The sequence below is a fragment of the Pongo pygmaeus genome, chromosome 13 (genome assembly GCF_028885625.2).
Source record: "Pongo pygmaeus isolate AG05252 chromosome 13, NHGRI_mPonPyg2-v2.0_pri, whole genome shotgun sequence".
In the NCBI taxonomy this organism is placed as follows: domain Eukaryota; kingdom Metazoa; phylum Chordata; class Mammalia; order Primates; family Hominidae; genus Pongo; species Pongo pygmaeus.
The window spans coordinates 127,326,250-127,340,913 of NC_072386.2; the positions used below are offsets into that span (position 1 = coordinate 127,326,250).

Here is a 14,664-nt window from a genome sequence, read left to right on the forward strand (position 1 = left end):
AAGAGCCGCCCACCCCAAGCTGAGGAATGAGCAGCTCCCGGGCCTCTGGGGGCCCTGGCCAATCCGCAGGCCCAGGCTGGTGTGCTGGTTCTCGGTGCCCGGCTGCCGGGGCCATGGGCATAGAGAAGGGTAGGGCCCTCACCCCCTCCCCAGCCTCTCCACAGCCTCCACAGAAAACCTGCTTCCAGGACAGCACGACGCCCCACGGCTGGGACAGAGAGGGGACAGACCCCTGTGCCCAGGGCCTCCTGGCTGCCCTGGCCTCCTTTCCCCTAGGTCCTGGCCTCTTCCCTCTGTTGTCCTCCTGAGGCCCCCACAACCCTTCCCTCCCTCGCCTGCCGTCACCGCTGGACAGGTCCCACCTCCCAGCCTTCGCGCGCAGTTCCTTCGGCCTGGTGTGCGTCTCCCGGGAGCCCGGGAGCTGTGGTGCTGACTCTGGGCTGGCCTTTCCTCCTGACGTTTATCGGCCGCTCACCTCCCACACCCTAGGAGTCGTTACCACCTCCCCAGTTTCACAGATGGAGACATAGAGACACAGAGACACAGAGACAGAGCCCCAACACTCAGAGCTGGGGTCAGTCCCAGGTGGCCTCAGCCACCACACCGTGCCACGCCCTCAGGGTGAGGATCCAAAGAGCCAACATTCTAGGGGGCTGAAGGGCAGTGTGGGGGCCTCAGGGATATTCCCCACTTGGTCCTGGCTGTCCCCACTGAGAACAGCCCTTCCTAGTCCCATTTCTGAGTGAGCTGGGGTTCCTGGGGTGAAGGCCATGGCTTCAAATGTGGGCCAGGGCAGCCTCCCCCGGGTTCCTTCTCCCCGTGTGGACAGCTCAAGTCCCTGCAGTCCCCTCCATCCTGGCCCTTCCCTGCTGTCCTGTGGGGTTTGCTGGGGAATCTGAAAGGCCTTGGAGGGAACAGGAACCAGGTCGTAGGAGCCCGCAGGGACTTCTGAGCTGCTGGCAGTCTCCCCACGCTGGCCGACCTCGCAGCCCCAGCGCTGGCCCAGAGTGAAGGTCTGCACGATGGACCCCATGCAGCCGCCCACATGGCCCTCAGCCTGTCGGTCAGGAGGACTCGCCCTTCTCACGTCCTTAGTGGATTTCCTCCCTTCCTCTGTCCCCTTCTGCCCCATCTCATCTTCCCATCTCCCCCACGCCCTCCCCACCTTGGGCTGAAAGCAGATACCTTCTCAGGACGGGGTCTCCTGTGCCATTTTACTGCTGAGACCTCTGAGGCCAACAGAGTGGCTACAGGGTTGCTGGCAGTTGTAGCCACCCAGGTCAATGGCACTCCCGGGAATTGTGCAGTGCACAACCAGCACCACTGTGCTTGGCAGCTCTTGATGACTCCTGCTTGGTGCGTAAACCTGGCCAGTCTCATCTCTCCCTACCCTCTGTGCTGACAGGCTCGAGTGACAGCAAGCATCGGAGACTTGGGGGTGCGGGGCCGGCCCCTTGGTGGGCTCTGCCAGCATTCTTGGGATGCCTGTGTCCATTCAGCAGTCAGGGCACTTGCTATGCAAACATGCAGGGCCTCACACAATGGTCCCCGCCAGACCTTCCCACCTCCTCCTTACCCCCATTGTCCTTCCCTCTGGGGAAGGGCAGCATAGCGGGGAGGCAGAGACAGAGCCAGTGCCTTTCTGCAGGGCTGGTGTACCCAGAGGTGAACGGCCACGCACATAAGACGCTGATGAATGAGGCCAGTGTCCCCAGAAACGCAGCCCTGGGAGCTGCCCCAGCCCAGGCCGGAGGGAGGGGCTGTCCCACCTCCCTGTCCCTCCCGCATCTCTGGGCCTGAAGCTCAGACCCTGGGAACTCCCTTCGGGTGGAGGGGGCTGCCTTGTCGGGCCTCCCGCCTCAGCGTGGTCCACTCCCTTCCCCCAGCTCACTGCAGCCTCCTCTGGGTCTGGCCCCTCACAGCATTGCCCTTGTCACAGGAGATTGTCATCACCCACCCACAGCTTGTCACCCCGTCCCTCTGCCAAGGTCTGAGTTTGAGAGCACAGGGCCTACCTTGCAGGGTTGAGCTCTGTCTGCCCAGTGCAGCAGTGTGGGATGAGTGAATAAGCCACCGGTGGGCCCTTCCCCATGAGGCCCTGCAGGCGTGCTGAGCTCTCCACCTGCCCTGGGCACCTGTCTCTGCGTTCCGCCCCCGCTCTGCACTCTCTCACCAGCTCTGGACACCAGTGGGCACGGCTCCCTTCTCACCTGCAACATGGAACTTAGAGACGGTCCCTTATCACAGCCCGAAAACCTCCTTCCTCGGTCTTTTCTTTGCTCATCGAATATTCTGCTGTGCTGTGTGGCGTGCACAGGCCAGTGATGAGTATTTAGGTTTTTCCTGAGAAGCTAAGGAGCTGCGCTGCAATGACCTCGTCCCCAAGATCGCCACAGGCAGCACAACTTCCTCGAAGCGGGGTCAAAGGATTCGTCCTTCTGAGAGATTTTTCCGAATTGCCCTCTGTAGGGAGTGCAACCACTTACAACACTTGCCGGTCCCTGCCTCCTCCCGGTGCAGGCAACACTGTGTAATCAAAGCCGTGGCCAACCTGATAGGAAACACGCTGTCAGTGCCATTTTAGTTTGCATTTCTCTCAGCAAGAAGGAGGTGGAGGGCCAGGCGCAGCGGCTCACGCCTGAAATCCCAGCACTGTGGGAGGCCGAGGCGAGCAGATCACCTGAGGTCGGGAGTTCAAGACCAGCCTGGCCAACATGGCGCAGCCCCATCTCTACTAAAAATACAAAAACTAACCGGGCATGGTGGCACACGCCTGTCATCCCAGCTACTTGGGAGACTGAGACAGGAGAATCACTTGAACCCGAGAGGTGGAGGTGGCAGTGAGCTGAGATCGCACCACTGCACTCCAGCCTGGGGGACAGAGCGAGACTCTGTCTCACACATACAAAAAATAAAAATAAAAATAAAAAAGAGTGGGGGGAGCATCTTTTTGCATGTTTATGGAGCATTTGTTTTTCCTTTCGTGTGAATGCTCTGTTCATTTTCTTTGCTTTCCATTTTTTCCCTGTGCTGGATTATAACCTCATTATTGATTTGTTAGAGCTCTTTCTAAGTGAGAGAATTCAGCCCTTCGAGGGGGATAGAGTTCACAAGGACTCCCTGGCTTGCCGAAACAGCAGACTTTGACTTTGCTTAATGTGGTTGTTGCTATGCAGAAATTTTATTTTGTGGAGTTGAATTCATTTATTTATGTATTTGAGGCTGAGTCTTGCTGTGTCCACAGGCTGGAGGGCAGTGGTGTGATCACGGCTCACTGTAGCCTCCGCCTTCTGAGCTCAAGCGATCCTCCTCCCTCAGCCTCCTGAGTAACTGAAACCGCAGCCCTGTGCCATCACACCCAGCTAATTTTTGCTTTTTTATTTTATTTTATTTTTTTGTAAAAACAGGGTTTCTCCATGTTGCCCAGGCTGGTCTCAAACTCCTGAACTCAAACGTCCACCCGCCTCAGTCTCTTAAAGTTCTGGGATTACAGGCATAAGCCATCACGCCCAGCCTATGGAATTGAATTTATTTTTAAAAATGTATGTGTTAGATTTTTGTATTTTGCATCATGCTTAGGAAGGTCTCGCCTCAAGCTTCTAAAGATGCATCTTCTGTTGCTTTCTAGACTTTGTGGTTTTATTTTTTACATTGAAATCTCAGATCCATCTGAAATTTATTTTGGTATGAGGTGTGAGACACTCAACTTTATTTTTTCTAGATGGCTCCCTGGCTTCCCAGGTATGGAGGGGTTTTTGAATGATCTGTTTTTATCACTGATTTGAAATTCCATCTTTGTCACATGCCACATTCCTTATGTGTTTGAGTCTGTTTCTGGACTCGGCGCCATTGGTCTTCATGCCTATTCTTGTGCCAGTATCACTCTGTTTTAACCACTGTGGGGTTTTTTTTGTTTTGTTTTGTTTTTTCTTGAGATGGAGTTTCGCTCTTGTTGCCCAGTCTGGAGTGCAGTGGCACAATCTCAGCTCGCTGTAACCTCTGCCTCTCAGGTTCAAGTGATTCTCCTGCCTCAGCCTTCCAAGTAGCTGGGATTACAAGCATGCGCCACCACCATGCCTGGCTAATTTTTGTATTTTTTGAGTAGAGACGGGGTTTCACCATGCTGGCCAGGCTGGTCTTAAACTCCTGACCTCAGGTAATCCGCCTGCCTCGGCCTCCCAAAGTGCTGGGATTACAGGCGTCCGCCACCGTGCCGGGCCACATCCTCTCTTTCCTAACACCCATCTGTGAACAGGCCTCGCTCTGCCACTTGCTCGGCTGAGTCTGTTCTCATGAGCCTGCTTTTTGTTTTGGTTTGTTTGTTTGTTTGTTTGTTTTGAGACGGAGTCTTGCTCTGTCACCCAGGCTGGAGTGCAGTGGTGCGATCTCGGCTCACTGCAGCCTCCGCCTCCTCAGTTCAAGCGATTCTCCTGCCACAGCCTCCTGAGTAGCTGGGATTACAGACATGCGCCACCACGCCCAGCTAATTTTTGTATTTTTAATGGAGATGGGGGTTTCACCATCTTGGCTAGGCTGGTCTTGAACTCCTGACCTCAGGTGATCCGCCCGCCTCAGCCTCCCAAAGTGCCGGGATTACAGGCCTGAGCCACCATGCCCAGCCCTGATAAGGCTGTTACACCTCAGCATCCGGGACACAATTCGGTTACTTAGAACATCAGCAACTGAGCTGTGCTGCTCTAGAAAGATCTTAGCGATATCTGATCCAGCCTCCTGTGGTACAGATGGGGAAACTGAGGCACAAAGCAGCAGCGTGATCTGTGGAAGATCACAAAAGGAGACGGGGAGTCAGGCACAACCGTCAGCACCGGTGTTTATTGGGCACCTCCGAGGGGCCAGGTGCAGGTGGAGGACCTGCCGTTGTTGTCTGGTTTTACCCTCTCTCATTAGGCTGGGCCTGAGTCCTAGCAAGAAAGGCAAGGCGCAGAGAGGCAGCAGACTGGCCTGAGGCCGCACCACCAGTGGGGCGGGGAGGACCAGGTCTGGAGCCGGGAGGTCTACACCTCTGGGGTCTGCTGATCTCCAGTTCTGCCGGCCTGCAGTGTTTTGGGTGCTGGTCTCTGCCGGGAGCTGGGGGAGGGTGGGGTGGCCTGGCAGAGGCCGAGGAACCCAGCCCCGCTTGAATCCAAGGCCACGTGTCTGCAGGTTGGGGGTATCAGGGAGCAAGTCCAGCCGCCTGGAAGAGGAGCCGAGGCAGAGGCTGAGGGTCCAGACAGAGGCCTCCTGCCTGCCCAGCTCTGCCAGTTGCCGTCACACACCGATGCTTGCAGAGACATAACAGGGTGTGGAGGCGACCGGGTAGCTTGGCAGGACCCCCGACAGGCACAGTCGCCCGGGATCCGGCAGAGGACACCTTGTCAGGGCAGGCCTTGTGCGCAAAAACAGGTGCTGCGGGCCCAGCCTGCCCAGCCCGGGGCCCGGACTCCACGCGATCTGGGGCTGCACCCAGCCCCCTGCCAGCCCCCCGCCTTCCCTCCATTTTCACCACCACATGCTTTTCTCTCTCCTCTTTCAGTCTCCCTACCAAAGCTTAATTCCTGCCCTTTCATCAAGCCGTGTTTGCACATGAGGTGCTGTGCCAGGCCAAGGACCTCACTGCCAGCTGGGCCTGGCAAGGAGAAGGGACCTGACTCACTCTGGGAGCCCAGGGCGGTGCGGCTTTCCCCACTTGGGCCAGAGTAGTGGTGAGGAGGCTGTCTCCGGAGAGGCTGAGGTGAGGGCAGGAGTAGGAAGGAGATTTAGGGTCGTGGCAAGGCTGGCCTGGGCCCTGTGGGGTGGCAGGAGAGGGCAAAGCCCGGGACTCGGGTCCCCACTTCTGGCTGAGGCTGGGCTGTCAGGAGGGCCACACCCTCATCCGCTCCTCAGTGCCCCCTCGTCCACTCCAGAGGACACAGTGGTCCCTGCCTCTTGGCTTCCCACCCTTGGCCCGCAGCACTCTGCTGGGAAGTCCCCTCACGCCCCTTGAGTAACTGGGGGCCTTTGTTCCCCAGAGCAGTGAGCCAGATGGTGAATGGTGGCCCCCAAGAGCCATGTCCACCTCCTAAGCCCCGGAACCTGCAGATGTGCAGATGGAAACTTATTTGGTTTTTTGTTTGTTTGTTTTTGGAGACAGACTCTCGCTCTATCTCACACGATCTTGGCTCACTGCAACCTCCGCCTCCCGGGTTCAAGGGATTCTCGTGCCTCAGCCTCCCGAGTAGCTGGGATTACAGGCATCCACTGCCACGCCCAGCTAATTTTTGTATTTTTAGTAGAGACGGGGTTTCACCATGTTGGCCAGGCTGGTCTCGAACTCCTGACCACAAGTGATCCGCCCGCCTTGGCCTCCCACAGTGCTGGGATTTCAGGCGTGAGCAGCCACAAAGCCCGGCTGGAAACTTACTTGGAATTAGGGTCTTCGCAGTCGTGATCAAGGAAGGGATCTCCAGCAGATGATATTATCCTGGAGTACCTGGAAGGGCCCTAAATCCAGTGACAGGTGTCCTTCTAAGAGGCAGAAGAGGAGACACAAACACAGAGAACAGGAGGCCACTCGGCAGTGGTGTGTGGAAATCTGAGTAGACAGTGGCTGAGGCTTCCCCCGTGCCCGTCCGCCCCATCCAGGCTCCAGAAAGAAGGAGGCGTCTGTCCTTTTCTCTCTCACGCTGTGTCCTCAGCACCTAGAACGTAACAGGTATTTGTCTGAGGATGGACACACAAAGAGGTGAGATTGGATCAGAGATCCCAGTGAGCAGTGCCCAGGCTCCAGGGCCGGAGGAGCTGCGGGGCTCGGACAAACCCCAGGTGCTGGCGGCATCACCACGGGCTCCTTTGACTTCAAGACCCATAAGTGTAAGGCCGGGCACGGTGGCTCATGCCTGTAATCCCAGAACTCTGGGAGGCTGAGGTGGGTGGATCACAAGGTCAGGAGATCGAGACCATCCTGACTAACACGGTGAAACCTCGTTTCTACTAAAAATACAAAAAAATTAGCCGGGCGCGGTGGTGGGCGCCTGTAGTCCCAGCTACTCAGGAGGCTGAGGCAGGAGAATGGCGTGAACCCAGGAGGCGGAGCTTGCAGTGAGCCGAGATTGTGCCACTGCATTCCAGCCTGGGCGACAGAGCGAGACTCCATTTCAAAAAAAAAAAAAAAAAAAAAGACCCATAAGTGTTCCCAGTCTTCCAGAAAATGCTGATTGCATCTAAAGAAGTAATCCCATAAACGGGGTAAATCTGCGCAAGAACGCAGGCTTTGGTTAAGATGTTTTTGGACAGGTGGAAACCAGCCAGCTCTGACGGTGCCAGCATGGGAGTGTGTGGCACATTGGCATCCCTGTCGTGACCATGCGGTCATCGCGCTGCACTGCTGGCCTGGCACCTCCCGGATACCAAACACCCAGACAGCACCTCCTGCTGAAATCCCCACAAACACGGCTGGGGGACACTGAGGCCCAGAGGGTGGGGTGTGGCGGTGGCCTCGGGGCATGAGCCAGGCTCTGGGCCCCTCCCCACACCGGGGCTAGCTATTTCTCTTCCTGAGTGATGAGAATTTCAAGGCCGTTCTCTGAAAAGTCAGATACAACCTGAGCCCGCTGTAGTGCAGCAGGCGAGCTGCCAGGCGCCCCCACAGCTGTGGCCCAGGAGCCCTGCCCTGGGGAACCCTGATTTCCTGGCGGGAGGCTGTGTCTGTGGGACTCTGATTCACAATAGCATGATGATTCCGAGTGACATGGTGAGGCTGTCGGTCCCAAGCCACGTCCCCTGAGAACACCATCAACGTGGAGTGTAAAATGTGACAAGGAAGAGGCTGGAAGGGGCCGCCCTCTCATCCCACTCCCCGGGGTCCGTGGGACAGACCCTCACCTGCAAGTTTGCAGACTGGACCAGGCAGCTTCTCAGGAAGCCGAGCCGGGAAGCTCTGTTGGGGAGCACTCTCCCCACCCAGCAACGTTCAGGGGCCTGGCCTGGGGCGGGGCCTGCGGTCAGAGGTCCCTGAGGCTGGGGGCCCACATGAGCCCTGCAGGGACTGCCATTCCCAAAGAAGTTATTTTTATGCCATAAATGCTTGTGGGAAAGTGAGGGGGACCCGTGGGAGGCAAGGGAAACATTGAGACCCCAGTCACAGGCAAGAAGGAAGGAACCGTTTGCTCCAATGAGGCTGCGCCCACCCCAGCCTGGGGAGGGACATGTGGGCGGGGCACCACAGGAGGGACATGCTGGCCTTCCCCCGCCTGGCTGAATGCCAGGGGTCAGGGGGAGGGTGGTGGCCCCACATCGCAGGGCCCCTGGTCCTCCCAGGGGACGTGGCTGGGTGCTGGGGGAGGGGCTTGGAGCTCCACACTGGGGCCAGGCGCCTGGCCTCCGAAGGAGATGTGGACCCTCACCTCTGGGACCCTCACCTCTGCCTTCAGCTGGGATTCAGGGCTCATTCTGGCCACTGAGCATGGCCGGGGACGGGGGCCCTGCCCCATACACTGGGTGCTGAAATGAGCTTGTTCAGACAGGACCCATGCAGTTTGTCTCCCTCAAACTCCAGGTGCCTCCTTCAGTTCCCAGCTGTGTTGAGCCACCTGGGGCCCTCGGTGGCCAGGGCAGCCCCAGCAGGGCAGGGACGGTGTCTGCCCAGCTCTGCCTTCAGCCAGGCCCCCAGACCATTTGAGGCTCCAGTCTCAAACTGGGACCTCCAGCAGGGTGAGCCTCCTGCTGGCAGTGCCCTTCTGCTGTGCTCAACTGCAGCCTCGGGGGCCCAACCCAAGACCCGCTTAGGAGCCAGCACACCCTGCTGCAAATACCCGTCCCCGCCTGGGCCTCCCCTCACTCCCCCCTACCTCTCCTTCACTCAGTCACTTGCCCACTCACTCATTCACTCACTCCTTCATTCATTCACTCACTCATTCACTCATTCACTCACTCCTTCATTCATTCACTCATTCACTCATTCACTCACTCGTTCATTCATTCACTCACTCATTCACTCATTCACTCACTCATTCACTCACTCACTCATTCACTCACTCATTCATTCACTCACTCACTCATTCACTCACTCATTCATTCATTCACTCACTCACTCATTCACTCACTCCTTCACTCAATCACTCACTCACTCATTCACTCACTCATTCATTCATTCACTCACTCCTTCACTCAATCACTCACTCACTCATTCACTCACTCCTTCACTCAATCACTCACTCACTCATTCACTCACTCCCTCTCTCATCACTCACTCACTCATTCCCTCACTCATTCACTCACTCCTTCACTCAATCACTCACTCACTCATTCACTCACTCCTTCACTCAATCACTCACTCACTCATTCACTCACTCCTTCACTCAATCACTCACTCACTCATTCACTCACTCACTCATTCACTCACTCCTTCACTCAATCACTCACTCACTCATTCACTCATTCATTCATTCACTCACTCCTTCACTCAATCACTCACTCACTCATTCACTCACTCCTTCACTCAATCACTCACTCATTCACTCACTCCTTCACTCAATCACTCACTCACTCATTCACTCACTCATTCACTCACTTGCTCACTCAATCACTCACTCACTCATTCACTCACTCCTTCACTCAATCACTCACTCACTCATTCCCTCACTCATTCACTCACTCGCTCACTCAATCACTCACTCACTCATTCACTCACTCATTCACTCAATCACTCACTCACTCATTCTCTCACTCATTCACTCACTCCTTCACTCAATCACTCACTCACTCATTCACTCACTCCTTCACTCAATCACTCACTCACACATTCCCTCACTCATTCACTCACTTGCTCACTCAATCACTCACTCACTCATTCACTCACTCCTTCACTCAATCACTCACTCACTCATTCCCTCACTCATTCACTCACTCGCTCACTCAATCACTCACTCACTCATTCACTCACTCATTCACTCAATCACTCACTCACTCATTCCCTCACTCATTCACTCACTCCTTCACTCAATCACTCACTCACTCATTCCCTCACTCATTCACTCACTCGCTCACTCAATCACTCACTCACTCATTCACTCACTCCTTCACTCAATCACTCACTCACTCATTCACTCACTCCTTCACTCAATCACTCACTCACTCCTTCACTCAATCACTCACTCACTCATTCACTCACTCCGTCTCTCATCACTCACTCACTCATTCACTCACTCCGTCTCTCATCACTCACTCACTCATTCACTCACTCCCTCTCTCATCACTCACTCACTCATTCCCTCACTCGCTCACTCATTCACTCACTCATTCATTCATTCACTCACTCATTCACTCATTCACTCACTCATTCACTCACTCACTCATTCCCTCACTCGTTCTCTCACTCATTCCCTCACTCATTCACTCACTCACTCATTCACTCCCTCATTCACTCCCTTGTTCATTCACTTCCTCTCTCACTTACTCATTCACTCACTCAGAATTCACTCACTCATTCACTCACTCACTCATTCACTTACTCATTCACTCACTCATTCACTTACTCATTCACTCACTCATTCACTCACTCATTTACCCACTCACTCATTCACTCACTCATTCACTCACTCACTCATTCACTCTCTCACTCACTCCCTTGCTCATTCACTCCCTCACTCACTCATTCACTCACTCAGAATTCACTCACTCACTCATTCACTTGCTTATTCACTCACCCATTCACTCTCTCACTTACTCTTTCAATCACTCACTCATTCACTCATTCATTCACTCACTCACTCACTCATTCACTCACTCACTCATTTGCTCACTCACTCATTCACTCACTCATTTGCTCACTCACTCATTCACTCACTCATTCGCTCACTCACTCATTCACTCACTCATTCGCTCACTCACTCATTCACTCACTCGCTCATTCACTCACTCACTCATTTACTCACTCATTCAGTCCTTCACTCACTCACTCTTTCATTCAGTCACTCATTCACTCACTCACTCATTCGCTCACTCATTCACTCACTCACTCATTCATTCACTCACTCATTCAATTGCTTGCTCCTTCAGTCACTCACCCACCCACACACTCACCCACTCACTCACTCATTCACTCACTCATTGACTCTCACTCAGTCACTCACTCATTCACTCACTCATTCATTTGCTCACTCATTCATTCACAACTCACCCACTCATTCACTAACTCATTCGCTGATACACTCACTCATTCACTCTCACTCACTCATTCAGTCTCTCACTCACCCACTCACTCATTCACTCACTCACTTGCTCATTTACTTACTGAATCACTCATCCATTCACTTACTCACTCATTCAGTCACTCACTCATTTGGTCACTCATTCATTCACTCATTCATCCATCCATTTATTCAACAGATGTTGTCTGAGCCCAGCTGTACACCAGACACAGAGATAAGGGAGGTAGGGAGACAGGAAAAAGGGAGGAAGGAGGGAGCCTCATGGCATATGAGCCAACTGACCGCCTCTGTATCCAGTGCCCTGTGGGCTGTTGCAGGCAGGAGGCACTGGATGTTCCTGGGGAAGGTTGCCACCCGTGTCACAGGTGGGGCCAGGCCTGCTGTGTGGCCCACTGGCCCCTGTGGCTGTTCTTCTGCACTGGAGTCTCTCCTGGTAGGCACCATGCACTGTGGAAGCCTGAAACAGGTCCTGGGACAGCATGACAGGGCAGCGTGTGTTTCTGAGGCCTCTCAGCTCCCTGAGACATAGGTGGGCAAAGGGGACACTGCCAGCCACACCTTCCTGGCCTTGCCCTCAAGGTGCCTGGAGTCAGGTGCTTTGTCTCCAGAGAGACCCAGGGATGGGCCAAGCATGAGCTGCCCCTGACCCACTGGGCACCTGTCACTGAGGGAGGGCCACCTCCCTCTATCCTGGCCCAGCTCAGGGAAGCCCACATGCGCCTCCTCGGGTTCCCAGCCACGCTGAGCCACCTGGGGCCTTCGAAAGCCAAGACAGTGCCTGGCAGGGCGGGGCAGAGACAGAGTTTGCCTGCATCCACCTGTGCCTGCCTGTGCCCAACTGTGCCAACCTGTGTCTGCCTGTGCCCACCTGTACTCACCTGTACCTGCCCATGCCCACTGTGCCTGCCTAGGGCCTTATCTGATGGGCCTGCTGCATCCCTGGAGAGCCTCTCTCTGCCTCTCCTTGCTTGGGGGCGCCCCTCCAGGATGGCTAGCCGGCTCCAGCCCATCTCAGTGTGGCCTGAGATAAGGGCCCAGCTCAAAGCTGCTTTGTTCAGCCAACAAAAGGACATTTCTGCAGCACCCTGGGAGCCGGGCCATGGGCTGGCCCAGGCTGGCCCAGGCTGGTGAGGCAAGGACCCAGTGCAGGCACCAGCTCGAGAAACCCTAGCCTGGCCCTGGTCGTGCCTCAGGGGCTGGGGACGCTCCCGCCATAGGCTTCCCAGGCCCTCGGGTCCACAGGCGGTGTCTCCTTTCTATGCCCGGCCTGGGTTGAGCCCTGACTGTGGCCAGTGCCACCCATTGCCCAGCCCCTGGCTTTGAGGCCTGGAGCCTTCACATCCACGGCAAGGAAGGCCACCCGTGCAGAGTGGAGCAAGTGCACAGCCGGGACCCTGAATACCCAGCCCTGCCCCCTGGCCTTTACCCAGGGTGTCCCCTCTGCAGGTGCACCTTCCCCACAGCTTCCCCGGGAAACCGACTTGAGGTCACTGGGGGCTGGATGCAACCCCTGGGGAGGCAGCGGCAGTGCCAGGGCAGAGGGGCGGCCCCGGCTGAGGGCCCTGGCATTGGGAATGGGTTGAAATGTGGCCCCCCAGGATGCATCCACCCGGAACCTCAGAGTGTGAACTTACTCTTTGCAGATGGAATTAAGGTGGGGATCTTGGGATGAGAACTCCCTGGCCTCGGGTGGGCTCTAAACCCAATGTCAAGTGTCCTTGTGCCAGCAGGAAAGGCACAGAGGCCAGGGAAGCTGGAGTGAGGGAGGCAGAGGCTGTACAGAGAGGCGGGAAGGGCCTCCTGAGGGAGCGCAGCCCTCCTGACACCTGCATCCCAGGCTGTTGGCCTCCAGAAATGGGAGGGGATGCATTTCTGCTTTAAGCCACCCAGTCTGTGGAACTTCGTTACGGGAACTGGAGGACAGGCTTTCAAGGGAATGTGACAAAAGCAGGTGAAGGACACAGGCCCGATGGCCTTAGGACTCCCACCCCCACAGCATGGCCTGGGGCTTCCTTGGGGCCCACCAAGTTCCTGGGACCCTCCCAGGCTAGTCAGGGCTCCCAGCAGGAGCCCCCTGCGCCGGGACGGCTGTGTCCCCTGCTCCATGGGACCACAGCACCCACTGTCACACACACACACAGCCACTGTCCCGTCAGGCACCCACATCCCCATGGGGCCCGGCTCAGCCAGGGGTTGCCAGTCTCCCGGGGTGGCCTTGACAGCTGGGGGAGGCTGGCCTTGGCCCCATCTCTCCCTCCCCCACTGCTGGGGGGTCTGAGGCCCTCCCACTTCCTCTCCTCTTCCCCTAAGGTCCTGTCACAATGAGGAGCTCCCAGGGGCCGGCGCTGCAGCCACCCTCCCCGGGCAGGCTGGAGCCGGCCTTCCTTCCACCTCACCCTCCACTTCCCACGGGCAAGCTGCTCGCAAGGCAGCCGGCACGCTCGGGTCACGAGGTCAAGGGCAGCAGGAGCGACCAGGGAGTTGCAGTCACCCTGCCCCGTGCCACAGCCTCGTTCACAGGAGGGAAATCAGGCAGGCCCAGAGAGGGCAAGCAACCTGTATAAGATCACACAGCCGGCGCAGGGTGAGGCCTGGGCTCTGGGCGCCTGACTCTCACGTGTCACTCGCCTCTGCTCCTCCCTCCCTCGGTGCTGGCTGCCCCCTGAAGCTGTCATCCAGGGACCAGCGAACAGAAGTGTCTGAATGAGGCAACACCATGGCCCCCGCCCCAGCAGTTAAAGGTTTGGGGCAGATCCGCATAGGACTTTGGGCCAACACATCCAACTCTCTGAGCAGGACAGGGAGACGGGGCCAGCGGGTGGAGACGGGCAGCCCAGGGTGAGCACGTGGGCAGGGAAGGCCTCTCTGGGAGGAGCAGGGAGCTCGCTGGGCAGTTTTCCTCCTGGGCCCTGCATCCCTTTCCCGGTTATTGGCGCTCTCTCAGCTAAGCATGGACTGATTTCTTCATTCATTCTCTGCTCGAAGATCTGCTGAGCCTCTTGAGAGTCAGGCTCTGTCGGGGTGTAGCAGTGCCCTCCCTCCCCCAAGACCCCGCATGGGAGGGGCTCGCCCAGCGAGGATGAGGCACCTACCTCGCTGCGGCGAGGGCCCCCCAGGGTTCCAGCCAAGGCCAGGAGGATGGATGGGGGTCACGTAAGCCACCAGAGGGGACAGCGAGGTGCCCCAGACAAACAGACCAGAACCCTGGGGTGGCTGGAGGGCGAGGGGAGGGGGCAGGCTCTTCCAGGCAGGGCTGCAGGAACTGAGCCCTGCAGTCAACGGGAGGGCAGACGGTGGCAGGAACTGGGCTTCCCAGAGATGCTTTGGCTGCAGGGAGCGGCTGGGGAGGCAGCCCACAGAGCCAGCAGCTCTGGAGGCCATAGAGAGGGGCCAGGTCCCACCTGCACCCTACCTACCTGCTGAAGCATAAAGAGGGAGACTGGCCCCACACTCATCCCATCCCCCACTGACACACAAC

The 14,664-nt window shown here is 56.7% G+C and overlaps 1 long non-coding RNA gene across 1 annotated transcript; it reads right to left on the reverse strand.

The window, feature by feature from the left end:
* Nucleotides 1-5,012: 5,012 nt before the first annotated feature.
* Nucleotides 5,013-12,950, reverse strand: LOC129044754 (uncharacterized). Its single transcript, XR_008504756.1, has 3 exons — nucleotides 12,821-12,950; nucleotides 6,401-6,677; nucleotides 5,013-5,194 (listed from the first exon to the last, which is right to left on the reverse strand). It is a non-coding gene; the product is annotated as an uncharacterized LOC129044754 (long non-coding RNA).
* Between the last annotated feature and the right edge of the window lie 1,714 nt (nucleotides 12,951-14,664).